General features: G+C 38.9%; 1 protein-coding gene across 4 annotated transcripts in view; it reads right to left on the bottom strand.

Annotated features, from left to right (window-relative positions):
- Positions 1-296: 296 nt before the first annotated feature.
- LOC126195299 (uncharacterized) overlaps positions 297-14,769 on the bottom strand; it is a 44,321-nt gene continuing 29,848 nt past the window's right edge. For 2 of the 4 annotated variants that reach the window (XM_049933850.1, XM_049933852.1), the window contains exons 4-5: positions 11,658-11,818; positions 297-968 (exon numbers count right to left, since the gene is read on the bottom strand). The gene's annotated coding sequence lies outside the window, so the exon portion shown is untranslated. The remainder of the gene's footprint in view (positions 969-11,657; positions 11,819-14,769) is intronic. The other 2 variants (XM_049933851.1, XM_049933853.1) reach the window with 1 other exon arrangement.

The following is a 14,769-nucleotide window of genomic DNA, read 5'->3' as shown; positions in this document are numbered from 1 at the left end:
ACTAATCTGAAGTTTTGAATATACTGATAAGGTAATTCTGACTCTTTTAGCCAGTGTCCACTAATACACAGTAAGTGCATGTCTGACAAAACATTAGTATCACTTGCAAGAATTTCAAGTTCACTTACTTTATTTCTCAATCCTTGTACATTGTGACAATAGATGTTAAGGTTGTCACATTGTTTTATGTGAGGAAGATTTATGTCTGCTGTGTCCTCTTGTGAAAGATGTGACTTGACCACAAAAAATCTTCGTTATTAGCTGACACTTTTTTTGTTTTTCTTGAAGATCTTCTCATGTTGAGATCTTGCTGCTTGAAGCTGTACTCCCAGAAGAAACATGACTCTCCAATGATGGATATATGAAGCACTATGTAATATGTCCTTCCCCAAATGGCCCTCTATTCAGAAAAATTTGGAAATTGTGGAGATCAAACCATAAAGGGGACCATGATACTGAAGGCCGAAAACTAGGAGATTCCATTTAGTCAGCTCTTATGACAAGCAGGAATACCTCAGGACTATTCTAACCCCTGAACCCAGAGGGGGATGCATTATTTCCAAGGTAATTTGTGCAGCACTCACATGTGCTTGCTGTTTCACATTTGTGAGCTGCTGCACAATCACGGTGCAAACTTCTAACCACTGATCTTTGGGAAATGTTAGTCTCTAGAGAAAGTCGGGGCGAGGACTTGGTTGGGCTGGCTACCATCACTCCCTGGACAAGAATGATATCCTCTTCAGTTCAAACAGCTTTCCTTCTACCACCGTTTCTCTTGCAATCCTCTTGAACAGGCCCTCTCCTTACAAACTTCTCGCAGATCCGACCAATTGTCAGGCACAATGGTGCATTCTGTTTGGTCCAGGCCTTGAATTTTTCTTGTACGATGCTTCAGAACTGAGAGACCTTCATCCAGGCAGCACCCTTCCCTCGTTCCTCAATGGAATATTGGGACACCATGGTTTAATCTGTGAAAAAAAGTAAAACAGAGAACACTCATTTAATGTTAACATCTTTCTGCCTCAGCCTGTATAGTTTTTGATCCTATTGAGGAAGTACTCCCCCTTTCTTTCATGAACAGTTTAAGAAGTTGGTTAACTGCAGAATGTGCAGAGAAAGACAAACTGAGAAGGGAAAATGTTGCTTGAAGGGAGAAAGTTTCGATTGGGGAATGGATGCACTGGAAAGATATGAGCCTTTTGAGGATTTTGCCTCTGGATTTATAGAACTATACTGATCTAAAGAATAACAAAGTGATATTATTGAAGTCTTTACGAAGGCACCATGGTATAATAGCAGAACTGGAAAAAGTGTGAAAGAGTACCATGGAAGGCAGATAAGTACACTAAAACATATGAGCAGCCTACATGTAGTGTTTACAATAGTCGTGTTAAACACTGATATGTTCCAGTGAGTAATGCAAGGCACGTATAAATATGTGTCATGATTTTGTATTATAAATTTTAAATGAATTACACTGTTCTACAAAAAAAAAACCTTTTTTCCTATTTATGATAAAAAATATTGTGGTCCTAGTTGTATTTTGAGTGCTGAATTGAAAACTGTTTTTGGTTTTTTTCTGTCAGGGATAGTTTATGAGTAATCGCAATTTTATTTCTCTTTTCAGTTTCTGATGTAGTGCAGCAAACGTGAGGTGAAATTCGACAAACAAATACACATCTTTATGTTGTTATAAGTTCATCACATTAATGGATGGTAGGATCTAACATATAACACAGTAACCTTTGTGTATACACTTTGAAGCATTTGACATGAGAAATTACAGAAAATTGACAAACAATGAGCCACTGCCTTGTAATGCACATCACTTTTTTCTCTTGTATTGTGAATCTTTCTTCTCTCGAATGATATTCCAGGAATAATCTGCTAACATAGAAGGTACCCACTTCCCTTCATAGTGCCTTTATATGGTAGAAATGTCTTTATGGAATCTTTTCCCATGTTCATCCGATACGTCACTACAACTCTCTGTGAAGTAGTCCAGATGGGAGGCCATCATATGTACCTTCAAAGACATATTGCACCCCAAATCCTGATATGCTTTGATCATATCCTTCACCATTGCTTTGTAGTTAGTAGCTCTTCTTCTTCCGAGGAAGTTTTCCGACACCATCTTGAAACAGTCCCACGCGGTTTTTTCTTTATCAGTTAAACATGCTTCAAAATTTGCATCTTTCTGCAGCTCCCTGATTTGTGGGCCCACAAATACACCTTCCATTATTTTTGCAGCTGAAAGATGGGGGAATTTGGTAGCTAGATATGCAAACCCACAGCCTGTTGGATCCATTGCCTTCACGAATTGTTTCATCAGGCCAAGTTTGATGTGAAGCGGTGGAAGTAGTATATATTCAAGAGCTACCAGACTTTCACGTTGTATATTCTTTTCACCAACTTTCCATCTTTGCCTAGGCCATTTCTTTTCACGTAGTGAGAATTTCGGTCTTGACTATCCCACTCGCAAAGAAAACAGGCATACTTTGTGTAGCCTTGTTGCATTCCCAGTACCATAGCAATTACCTTGAAATCTGCACATATTTTCCATTTGTGTTCATTGTATTTTAATGAATTTAGCATCCTTTGTACGAATTCGTAATTCTCTTTTGCCAAACTAGCATAAGCTACTGGAACAGAGGGTATTTTATTTCCGTTATTGAGCAAAACACCCTTCAGACTTGTTTTCGATGCATCTATGAAAAGTCTCCACTCCTGTGACATATAAGTGAAGTTCAGCACTTTCATCAGGCCAGCAACGTCATTGCAAAATGTCAGTGCTTCGTCAGTTGAAAAATAAGAAATAAAGGCATGTTCTCTGTGCCTGAACACACTGATTTTAGTACTTTGGTGCAGTAGATTACTCTTGTAATCTTGAACCAAGCAGCTGTGCCTTTTGTTTAGTCCTAGATCACGTACTAAATCATTTAAATCTGCCTGTGTTAACAAATGTGGCGATGACTCACTTGTGCAGTGATATAAAGAATCATCATCTGTGATTTTTTCAGTACTACTTATTTCACTGTCACTCAGGATTTGACCTCGAGCTCTTGAAGGTACTGGAAGGTTGTCGGAATGCTGTACTGGCATTCTTGCTGAAGGCAGATCTGGGTAAACAATGTGCCTCTTTGACTTTTTGTTTGTAAAACCCTGAATTTTTGTTAGACAGAAATGACAATCAGTAACATGATCCTTACGCTCCCTCCACGCCATGGGAACAGCAAACAACGCCACATTCTCTTTACCTTTCCACCACGGAATTAGTTTGCAGTAACATGTAGCACAACAGAAATGTGGTGCCCATTCTTTATCTTGGTCTCTTACCTCTACTCCAAAGTAATGTTTGTATGCATTCTTTATGACTGAAGAAATTTTCTTCCTATTTCTGGCCAAAGTGAACTTCCCACAGATGTAGCAGAAGTTGTCCGGCTTATATCGACATCCACGACAATGTGGAATGTCTGCAAATTTAAAAATACCACTTTGGTAATACACCTGTATTAAATTAATAGTAGGGAACTAGAGGAACGCTGATGTGTAAAAACAAGCAGTCGTTTTACCTTCAGCACCAGGCTCAATCAGTTTACACACAGGAACTAAAAAATTCAACCATGCTTGGAAATATGACACAGTTACTTGTCAGCCAACACACCCACTCATTAAGACTGACACAAATTGCGGCTAACACCACAGTTGTAAACTCGATGCACCTGCCCCTAGGAGGCGTGAAGCTTTACTGCCGAGGCAGCGACCGGCTGTCGCCGTTCGAGTTAATGAGATGTTTCAGGTGGTCTTAATGACATAGGTGTGGCGGGGGATAACCTAATTATGTCTGATTCTTCCCACCTGCTGTTGCACAAGAAATTATCACGTTCTATCACTACTGGATGCGGCAACATACCCGTATTTCTCTATAACGTCTCTGTGTTTGCCATGAATTGTGAATATACATATATATACATATTACATAAAAAGTATCCCTGACAACGATATTTTGTTTACATATTTGAATTTCCCACGGTAAAATGGTCTAGAAGCACATACTTTAATATGAGAAATAGAACCCATGTCGAACAGTGTTATTGTATTAAAAATGCTACATTTGTTATTTATTTCTTGTTCTGCAATCAAGTCCAGACAATGTGTCCCTGTGCTGTGCTGCACTGACAAGGCAGAAGTGGCTGTATCAGGCACTACTGGAGTCCAACCAAGAGCCAGCCGGCAGCAGCAGCAGCAGCAGTAGTAGTGGTGGTGGCAGTAGTAGTAGAGAAGAGGAAGCAGAAAGAATACAGGGTGGTGCATTTCCTTCACATAATAGTTTTGAGGAAGAGAAGGAATATTTTCTGAAATTATTAAGTTGATGAGGATAAAAGTGTAGCAACTTGTAAAACGAAGGCAGCAGATTTATTCGCAATTCTAATGGAATCAGAAGGCAACATATATTAAAAAATAAGCGAGAAATAATAACTGGACAAAGAGTAATATTGAGCAGGACTTATTACATGAGACTTATGATATTAGCACTTAACTACCTCTTGTGAAAATTTGTATTTATGGTAGAGAAGAGAAAACCCTTTTACACACTGGTACTGAAATTAATTCAGTTGCTGAAAGCTTTTTTTGATTGTGTAAAGGAACATAATGATATAATCAACATGCCAGTATCTGGACTAAATATAGTGTGTGCTACTGGTAAATTAAGTGAAGCTGTTAAGTATCAAAAACTTTTGGAATATAAAATTAACAGCATGGAGTTTGGCTGAATTTTTCCCACAAGTGTTAGAAGTGTGAAGTTGTCTGTAACCTCATCAAGTATAAATGAGCAAGTGTATCTCTAATGACTTTTATTAAAAGGGTTATGATGTCTAAAAACCATAGAAGTATATATGACATTCCATATTAGTTCAGATATTTGTTTGTGATGCTCCTTGGGCAACGTACATTGATTAGAGTTCGTAAGCAGATATCCCTACATTACAGCAGGAGCTGCATGGAGATGATAACACCACACAGACTGTCAAGGAGGGCTTCAGAATACTCCACTGCAAGAGTCACCACTGAAGACTCAAGACAGTAATGTTAACAGCACTGATAGTGAAAATCTTGTAAAATCTGAGTGTGAGCTTATTATCTGCTCAACATACATCTCTGAACACAATCATTTAATAAATATTGATTGTTACACATCATCACTGAAGATAATTTTGAAAAAGTAGAAATAGAAAAATATGTAGTAATCAAGATTTTACGAAGAAAACCCAAACCAAGAATTAACATTTTTTTGCCAACCGAGATCCTTTCATGTGGTGACTGTGATGAGAAATGAATCTGCAGTGACCAAGTACGAGTTGAAATTGAGAAATAAGAAGAAAAGACATCAATTTAGTAAGGACCATTTTCATGTGAACCTTGGTGAAGATAACTGAATGCCAAGAATTAACAAATGCAGATAACTTCATTATGCACATTAACACTGCAGTACAGTGAACATCATTGAACAACTGTACATTATATAAAAGCACTAAACCCCTTGTAATGACTTCTAATGTAATACAGAACTGAAGGTTGGACTTTATGTTTCATATAAAATGTGTTAACAGATTATTTTAAAATGACAATTAAGTACTGTGACTAAGTGCAAATTGCTCCATTCTGCTCTGGCCTGGTGCAGCAACAGTGGTTCCTTTTCAAATAAAAGACAGCCTCCTTGCAATGTTTACTGACTGATAACATGTTTTATGCTCTTAGCGCATCATCAGATTAACTTCAGAATGTACAAAGTAATTATTACCTGAAAGTTTTGATTCTCAAACCTAACTAAACCATTAACAGCAGAATAAGCTGGTGCGAGGATGCAGGTGTATCTTAGAAAGGCAGCAGCAGTCACACTAGTCAGCATTAAAAGCCAGGTGGCAATCACCTTAGTTAACATTAAAATCGTGGAAAAAATGGTTGAAATGTAGTTGCAATCATCAAACAGAAGATAAAAATTCAAAATTATACAAAAAATAACCATGCTGGAATGAAAAACCACAAAACACATGTAATGCCGAATGTTCAGTATAAGTGAAGCAAATGAACTCACCAAGCACCAGTAGCAAAAGGTGTATATAGACCAGTGTTTACAAGGATGTGTCTACATCTATATGGATACTCCACAAATCACACTTGTGTGCCTGACAGAGGTTTCATCGAACCACCTTCACAATACTTCTCTGTTATTCCAGTCTCGAACAGCACACGGAAAATACGAACACCCATATCTTTCTGTGCGAGTTCTGATTTTGCTTATTTATTATGATGACTGTTTCTCCCTTCGTAAGTCAGCGCCAACAAAATATTTTCATATTCGGAGGAGAAAGCTGGTGATTGAAATTTTGTGAGAAAATTCCATTACAAAGAAAAATGCCTTTCTTTTAACTATGTCCGCCTCAATTCCTGTATCATTTCAGTGACCCTCTCTCCCTATTTCATGATAATACAAAACATGCTGCCCTTCTCTGAACTTTCTCGATGTACTCTGTTGATCCTATCTGGTAAGGATCCCATACCGTGCAGCAGTACTCCAAAATAGGATGGACAAGCGTATTGTAGAATCTGTTACATTTTCTAAGTGTCCTGCCAATAAAACGCAGTCTTTGGTTTGCCTTCCCCACATTTTCTATGTGTTCTTCCCAATTTAAGTTGTTTGTAATTGTAATTCCTAGGTATTTAGTTGAATATACAGCCTTTACATTTGACTAACTGACCATGTAACTGAAGTTTAACTGATTTCTTTTAGTATTCATGTGGATGACCTCACACTTTTTGTTACTTAGGGTCAATTGCCAAATTTTGCACTATACAGATAAGTTTTCTAAATTTGTTTGATGATCTGATGACTTTACTAGATGATAAATGACAGCATCATCTGCAAACAACCTAAGGCAGCTGCTCAGGTTATCTTCTAAATCGTAGATATAGATAAGGAACAGCAAAGGGCCTATAACAGTACCTTGGGGAAAGCCAGAAATCACTTCTGGTTTACTTGATGACTTTCCAGCAATTACTACGAACTGTGAGCTCTCTGATAGGAAATCACGAACCCAGTCACATAACTGAAATGATATTTCATAAGTATGCATTTCACTATTAGCCAATTGTATGGTAGTGTCAAAAGCCTTCTGGAAATGTAGAAATACAGAATAAATTTGAAATCCCATGTCAATAGCACTCAACACTTCACGTGTTAAGAGCTAGTTGTGTTTCACAAGAATGATGTTTTCTAAATCTGTGTTGACTAAGTGTCAATAAACTGTTCTCTTCAAGGCAACTCATAATGTTCGAACACCGTGTATGTTCCAAAATCCTGCTGCATATTGATGTTAATGATATGGGTCTGTAATTTAATGGATTGCTCCTACCAACTTTCTTGAATATTGGTGTGACCTGTTCAACTATCCAGTCTGTGGGTATGGATCTTTCAGCGAGCAAGAGCTTGTATATGATTGTTAAATATGGAGCTATTGAATCAGCATACACTGAAAGGAACCTAACTGGTATACAGTCTGGACCAGAAGACTTCCTTTTATTAAGTTATTTAAGTTGCTTCACTACTCCGTGGACATCTACTTCTAAGTTATGCATGTTGGCAGCTGTTCTTGATTTGTATTCTGTAATGTTTATGTCGTCATCTTTGTTGAAGGAATTTCGGAAGGCTGTGTTTAGTAACTCTGCTTTGGCAGCATTGTCATCAATAGTATTTCCATTGCTATTGCGCAGAGAAGGTATTGATTGTTTCTTGCCACTAGCATACTTTACATATGACCAGAATCTCTTTGGATTTTCTGCCAAGTTTCGAAACAAAGTTTTGTTGTGGAAATTATTATAAACATCTCACATTGATGCCAACACTAAATTTCGAGCTTCTGTAAAAGATAATCAATTTTGGAGATTTTGTGTTCATTTAAATTAATTTATTTGGTATAAATCTCAATTGCTGTTGATACTATTTCTTTAAATTCAAGCCACATCTGGTCTGTACTTACATTGTTAGTTTGGAAGGAGTGGAGATCATCTCTCAGGAAAGCATCAAGTGCATTTTTATCTGTTTTTCTGAATAGATATATTTTTCATTACTTTTTGGAGGATTTGGGGGTTACAATATTCAATCTCGCTATGACAACCCTGTGTTCACTAATCCCTGCATCCGTTTTGATGCTTGTAGCTTTGAGCTTTGTAGCTCCGGATTATTTGTTGCTAAGAGGTCAAGTGTGTTTTCACAACCATTTACTGTTCACGTGGGCTCATGAACTAACTGCTCAAAATAATTTTCAGAGAATGCGTTTAGCACAATTTCGGATGATGTTTTTGCGTACCTCTGGATTTATATACGTATTTTCACCAACATATTGAGGGTAAATTAAAATCACTGCCAACTATGAGTGTATGCGTCAGGTACACGCTTGCAATTAAACTCAAGTTTTCTTTGAACCTTTCAGCAACTTCATCACTGAGTTGGGAGGTTGGTAAGAGATTTCAGTTGCCAAGAATTACCTCTGCCCATACTAACTGACAGGAACTATCCACTTCAATTTTGTGACAAGATAAACTACTTGTAACAGCAAAAAACATGCCACCGCCAACTGTGTTTAGCCTATCCTTTCAGAACACCGTTAGGTTCTTTGCAAAAATTTCGGATGAACTTATCTCCGGCTTTAGCCAGCTTTCAGTGCCTTTAACAATTTGAGCAGCAGTGATTTCTATTAGTGCTTGGAACTCTGGTACATTTCCTACACAGCTATGACAATTTACGTCTGTTATACTTATGGTTCCTGTGTTTGGCCTGCACCCTTTGAGACTGAAGTCCTTTTTGTGTTTTCCCAAGACCTTCTAACCTAAAAACCGCCCAGCCCACACCACACAGCTCCTGCAACCTGTGTAACTGTCTCCTGCATCTAGTGGACTCCTGACCTACTGACCCATTCAGTGGAACCAGATACCCAACCACAGTATGGCACAAGTCGAGGAATCTGCTACCTACACACTTGCAGAACCGTCTGAGCCTCCACTCAGCTCTGTATCAGAGGTCCACAATTGGTTCTGTCGACAATGCTGCAAATGGTGAGCTCCGCTTTCGTCTCGCAAGCAAGACTGGCAGCCTTTACCCTTCTGTCAGCCACTCAAAACCAAAGAGAATCTCTTCCTATGCAAAGTGACACACGTCATTGGTACTGACATGAGCCACCACCTGCAATTAGCAGCTCCCTGTGCTCTTCATAGCATCCAGAAGGACCCGTTCCACATCTGGAACGATTCCACCTGGTACGCACTTGGGGTGCATATTGGCTTCATCCCCTCCTTGGCAGCCATGTCCCTAAAGAGACCCATAACACACTTAAAAATGGAGCTCCCAACTACTAATACTCCCATCCTCTGTGATTGCCTGAATCTTGCAGGCTGAGAGGTTTCCTCCGAAACAGGACAGGTGACTGCATATGGCTGAGCAATAGTGTCAGCCACATACATCATCTGGAGCCTGTTTGAGAGACTAATCTGGGAGGCCTTACATGTGGCCACCTGGGAAGTCTTTCATCCCTACCATGCCCCAAGGTGACCTCCCAGTTGACCACAGGTGATGGGTCAACCTCAGTGCAAGCAGTAACTGAGCTGGCCACTGATTCGGACCTATCGGAGGACTCAGACATGCTGGTTGTCCGTTGGATCCCCACAGCCAGCCCATAACAGAGATGCCCATCCACTGCAGCTTCAAGGTGTGTGAACAAAGCCATCACAGCCTGAAGTTGAGAGCAAAGTGTCACCAACTCAGCTTGCATCTGCACAAAGCAATCACAGTCCCTATTGATACTAAAGACCATATAAAACTACAATCCACAGACAAACAGACTATCAACACATGCTGCGTAACTCTGCTGTAGACACTGATGAAAATACAAGAACTGTGTCTAAGAAATTAAATTAATACACAGACATTCAAAAACTGAACTTCCAAAGCACTCAGGTGAGACTAAATAATTTGCTCCTGATTAGGGACTTCTAATGTGTCACAACATCAGGTAACTTTCTGATACAAATGAAAACATGAGAACTGTGGCTATTAAATATTAAACTAACATGCAGACACTCACAGAACTGAACACACACAGATGGAACTATACAATTTGCTCCTGGTTAGGAACTTGTAAAATGACACAAAATTGGTCACTTCCCTGTCGCTGCGTATGTCACAGCCGGTTGCTGCTGCCTGACACTCACAAATAAACAAATGCTGCTGCCCATGAAATGTGTGCCAAAGCATGAAGTACTTGGAGTCAACTGAGGTAAAAGTGATGCCCTGTACAGCCAAAGGAAACATTTCTGAGAAAGATCAATGTTGCGTTTCTTCCACTGAACTGCACAATTCATCAGTAGCCTTTGGACCTGGGCATAATACACTCCATTAAAGCCAAATACAGTGTAGCAGTCATCCAGAAACCAACTATATTCCTTAAGACAAAGGAAGTGGTGAGGCTTATCATTTTACAGGCCATTCACATGTTTGTTGTTGCCTGAAATCATATTGCACAACAGGCTGTGCTAAATTATTTTGCAAAGGCTGGATGTGTTACATCAGTTGCTGATGAAGATAGTGTTGTTCCACAAGAAGAATACAGCAGAATCAGAGACATTCCTGAAAATGGGACATTTCCAGAACTTTGTTTCTTGTTATGTCTATGTTTTGACTTCCATGCCTGAGATGACTGTGAATGAGATGTGTGAAGTTTCACTGAAGGAACACTGAGAGGCAGGAGGTTGCGGTGACAAAAATTGTGAAGAAGAAGAAGAAGAAGAAGAAGAAGAAGATGATGATGATGAGGAGGAGGAGGAGGAGGAGGAGGAGGGGAGGTTGTTGGTTGCTGGAATGAAAAAACAACTCCTCTTGATTTTTTTTTTAAAAAATAATGTGTTCTGCAAAAAATTCAATATGCATGTTTTCTGCATTTAAATTTGTAGCAGATCATCAGTAAGTTTTTAACTAAATAGCTCTTTTCTTGAATTATGATTCTGGGTCACTCCTTCCATGTACTTACGCAAAACCTCCATTTAAGGACAAACCTCTACTCCAGGAAAAAAAATATTTGGGTCAAACCCTCATTTCAGGAAAAAATATTTGGGTCCTCATGGAGTCATTAAAATGGTGTTCAGGGGTTTCACTGTAGCACTAGGATTGTGTAAGTTTCTAAAGATGATTAGCTTAACTACAGTCCAGATAGTCAAGCTTATTCTTATTTTTCCATACCCAAAGAATTTGAGAATGGATGGCATGAGTAATTTCGAGCAGAGTCCAAGTAACTTGCGACTGACTTTCCCCTCCCCCCCCCCCCCCCCCCCACTAAAATGAGCTTATGTTTACTTAATACTAAATATCAATGATATTTTTTTGTAAGGGTGTAAGAGCAATGAATTACATAAATACCATATGGCAGACTGTTTCAATTTACATACATGCCTGAGACTGGTGAAATGGGCACAGGCACATGTGGGTAGGGGTGGTACTATAAAGTATGTAAATCTGCATTGCAACCAATTTATTTTTTCATAAAGTGAGGGTATAAAATGTAATCACTTTATTATTAAAATACATACCATGAGCATTATAACATTACCATAAAGAAGAACTGGGCTCTTAATATCGCTGCCATCTCGCGACTGCTATATTTTTGCTGACACAAGGACAGCCACGCCTGGCACAGTCAATGCACATACGATGGATGGCAGGTGACCACCATCCTCAGCCCAACCTGCCCCCTCTCACCAGACTGCTACCCTAGAAAGTTGTGGAAGAAGTCAAATTAACAATTTAAACTGAAATCATTTTGTTCGTTAAATAGGCACTGTGGCTCTCTTTTGCCACAAACAAAGATTTCCATTTCATCACAGGTGCTAGGTGCCTTGTGTAAAATTTCTAAATTATCTTGTATGTGATATGCTTTGAGTTTATTAGTGTTCAGATGATTACCGAGGGTACATCTTTTAATATAACTTGTGCATTCCCACTCTTTTCTGTCCATGCTACAGTGGCTGTAACAAGGCTAGTAATATCTGTGCACAACCCCACATCACCTGGCATCAATTTTCATTTTGTCAAGTTTCTGCTCTTGTGCTTCACCTCACACAGAATATTCTGGTATGTTGCACTCCTGTGAGTGATTAATTGTCTCATTTCTTGCCCATTTGTTTCTTAATGACCTCACTTCAATGATTCTGTCCCCTTACTCATTCCTTTATTTCTCAAGAACCTTCCACTATTAAATATGTCTCATTACTTCTTTATTACTCAAGAACCATGCTTTATTGATTCTACCTCCTTGCTCATTCCTTTATCACTCAAGAACTTCCCTCCCTTAATTATGTCCTATTAATCCACAATGCCTCGTCATTAGCCTGCGTAATGGCCCCACCAGCCAAGTGTCCATCACATCTCTGTGCTGTCTGTCCTGTTTAGCACTGTCCAGCTCCTCTGCCATGTCTGGGTCTTACATGCTTCCAAGTTAAAATCTGCCTTAAGATTTTCTCCATATTGATAAAGAACAGGCTTGGTTCTCCAGCATGCTTACACAATCACAGTCAGCAGCCTGACCCTTTCACCACCCTTCTGCAGGTGTAAGTTCCAAATTGCATATATTGTGACTCAGATTATTTGCATTACCATGAGTCTTTCTAGGACAATGTATGACTTCAGGATCGAACTCACTCAATAGTAAAGCACTGCCTCAAGTGGCTGGATCCCGAAGTCCCAGAAGCTATTTCAGTGCTGTGTGATTTGTTGTGACTTTACAATGTTAACCATACAAGTAGCAATGGAAATAAGTGATTCTGTAAATCAAACTGAGTATATCTTTCTTAGTAGTCAAGCAAATTTTCTCTGTCCTATTTAGCTGGCCAGAATCATAATCTATTAGGTACTCTATTCCATCAATTCCTAGACAGGATGTATCCTAAGCCATTATTGCTCACATCACATGATATTATAAGTTGTTTCTGATAGTTTGGGAATGCAAGGACAGGACTCTTGCACAACGGTTTCTTCGCATTTCAGAATCCAATGAAACTTCACCTCCTTTTTCAGTGAACGTGTCTTGCTATTTCTGCAAATTTTGACAAATTCCCTATAATAATAAGTTATCTCAATATAGGAGTGCAGCTCTTACTTGGTTCTAGGTATCGGGAATTCCTGCACAGATTGTACAAGATGAGGATCAGTTTGCACTCCATCCTAGTCAATAATACGGACCAAATAGCGATCTTCTATTAGTACAAAATGATACTTTGTCAAATCAAGTATTAGTGGTAATTGATTAAAGACATCATGTTTCACACCAGAATATCCTTAGAAAAGACAATATCATCAAGTTATATCAAACAGTGTTTTGGTTTCAAACGATGTAGCCCATGTTCAATAGGTGCTTGAATGTCAGTGGTTCAATCCAAGTGACATTCACTGGTACTGAAAATGACTGAGTCGATCCTCTGGTGCTGCCTCTAATTGATGGTATCCACATGCAATGTAGCAGAATAGGACAAAATTTAACAAAAACTATTATTCTGGTGATAATGAAGAATCCAATACCTGACAGTGAAGTTTACATGAAGTTACGTAAATGACAGAGCTTGTACTAACATTATTAGATTACTGTATAAATGAAATTAAGTCAACTTGAGATGTACTGAGACCAATTATGATGAACTGTAATTAACTGATACAGATATCAAACTAAAAACTGAAAATACATCAAAATCAATGCAAACGAAAGTCCAATTTATCATTCACAAAATTTGAACATAGAAAAGTGATGGTAGTTATGATACAACTAATTGCAAAGTCACATGATTTATATTAGGAACAAAGACCAATTTGTACTTATAAAATTATTAATGAAAATAATTAAAACTTTGTTGTGAATGTGTATTTCATGTAATTTTGCCACGAGCATTATAATATTTTGACATACTAACTAATTCAAAAAACGTCACAATGATTCCTAAAGCAAAACCCATAATCAGTTTTGTTAAAGTATTGAAATCTTAATCGTAAACTCAAATAAGTGTGACTGAAACAATGTACAATACAGTTTTCTCATTGTTGGAAGCCATATAAGGAGCAACAGCAATAGCCATGGGAAAGTCAGTCTTATGTCATGTTTTAGGCACAGAACTCATGTTATTCACGCAAACACAATTCACACGCACATGAACACTATCTCTGGCCGCTGAGGCCGGACTGTGAGCAACTGTGCATGATGGAAGAAGCAGTCTGGGTGGTGGGGATAAGGAGGAGGCTGGGGTAAGGAGGGGGAGTGATAGCAGGATAGGGGTAGGGGAGTGTAAAGCACTGCTTGTGGGGGCATGCAAGGATGGGGTAGGATGAGGACAAGATGAGAGAGCTACATACAGTCAGAAGGTTAGAGGGAGGGGGGGGGGGAGTAGAGGAGGGGAAAAAAAAGACTGTGGGTGCATTGGTGAGACAGTGGTCATGTGTGTGTGTGAGTTGTGCTTGTGTAAATGTATGTGTGTTGTCTACTTTCGAAGACTGCCTTTTGGCCATAGGTCACATGGTTAGCACTTTTCATATTATCATTATTTCATCCTGGGTTTTCCATTTTTTTTTTCTTCTTCTAATAATATTTCCATCTCCTACCTATCACATCCTTCCAAATGTGACACTTTCCCCCACAGATGGGTTAAGTCAAATTACAGTACCAGATTGAATATTATTCC

Source organism: Schistocerca nitens, chromosome 7, assembly GCF_023898315.1.
Source record: "Schistocerca nitens isolate TAMUIC-IGC-003100 chromosome 7, iqSchNite1.1, whole genome shotgun sequence".
In the NCBI taxonomy this organism is placed as follows: domain Eukaryota; kingdom Metazoa; phylum Arthropoda; class Insecta; order Orthoptera; family Acrididae; genus Schistocerca; species Schistocerca nitens.
The sequence above is the reverse complement of the archived record's forward strand: the minus strand, read 5'-3'. Positions and strand labels throughout refer to the sequence as shown.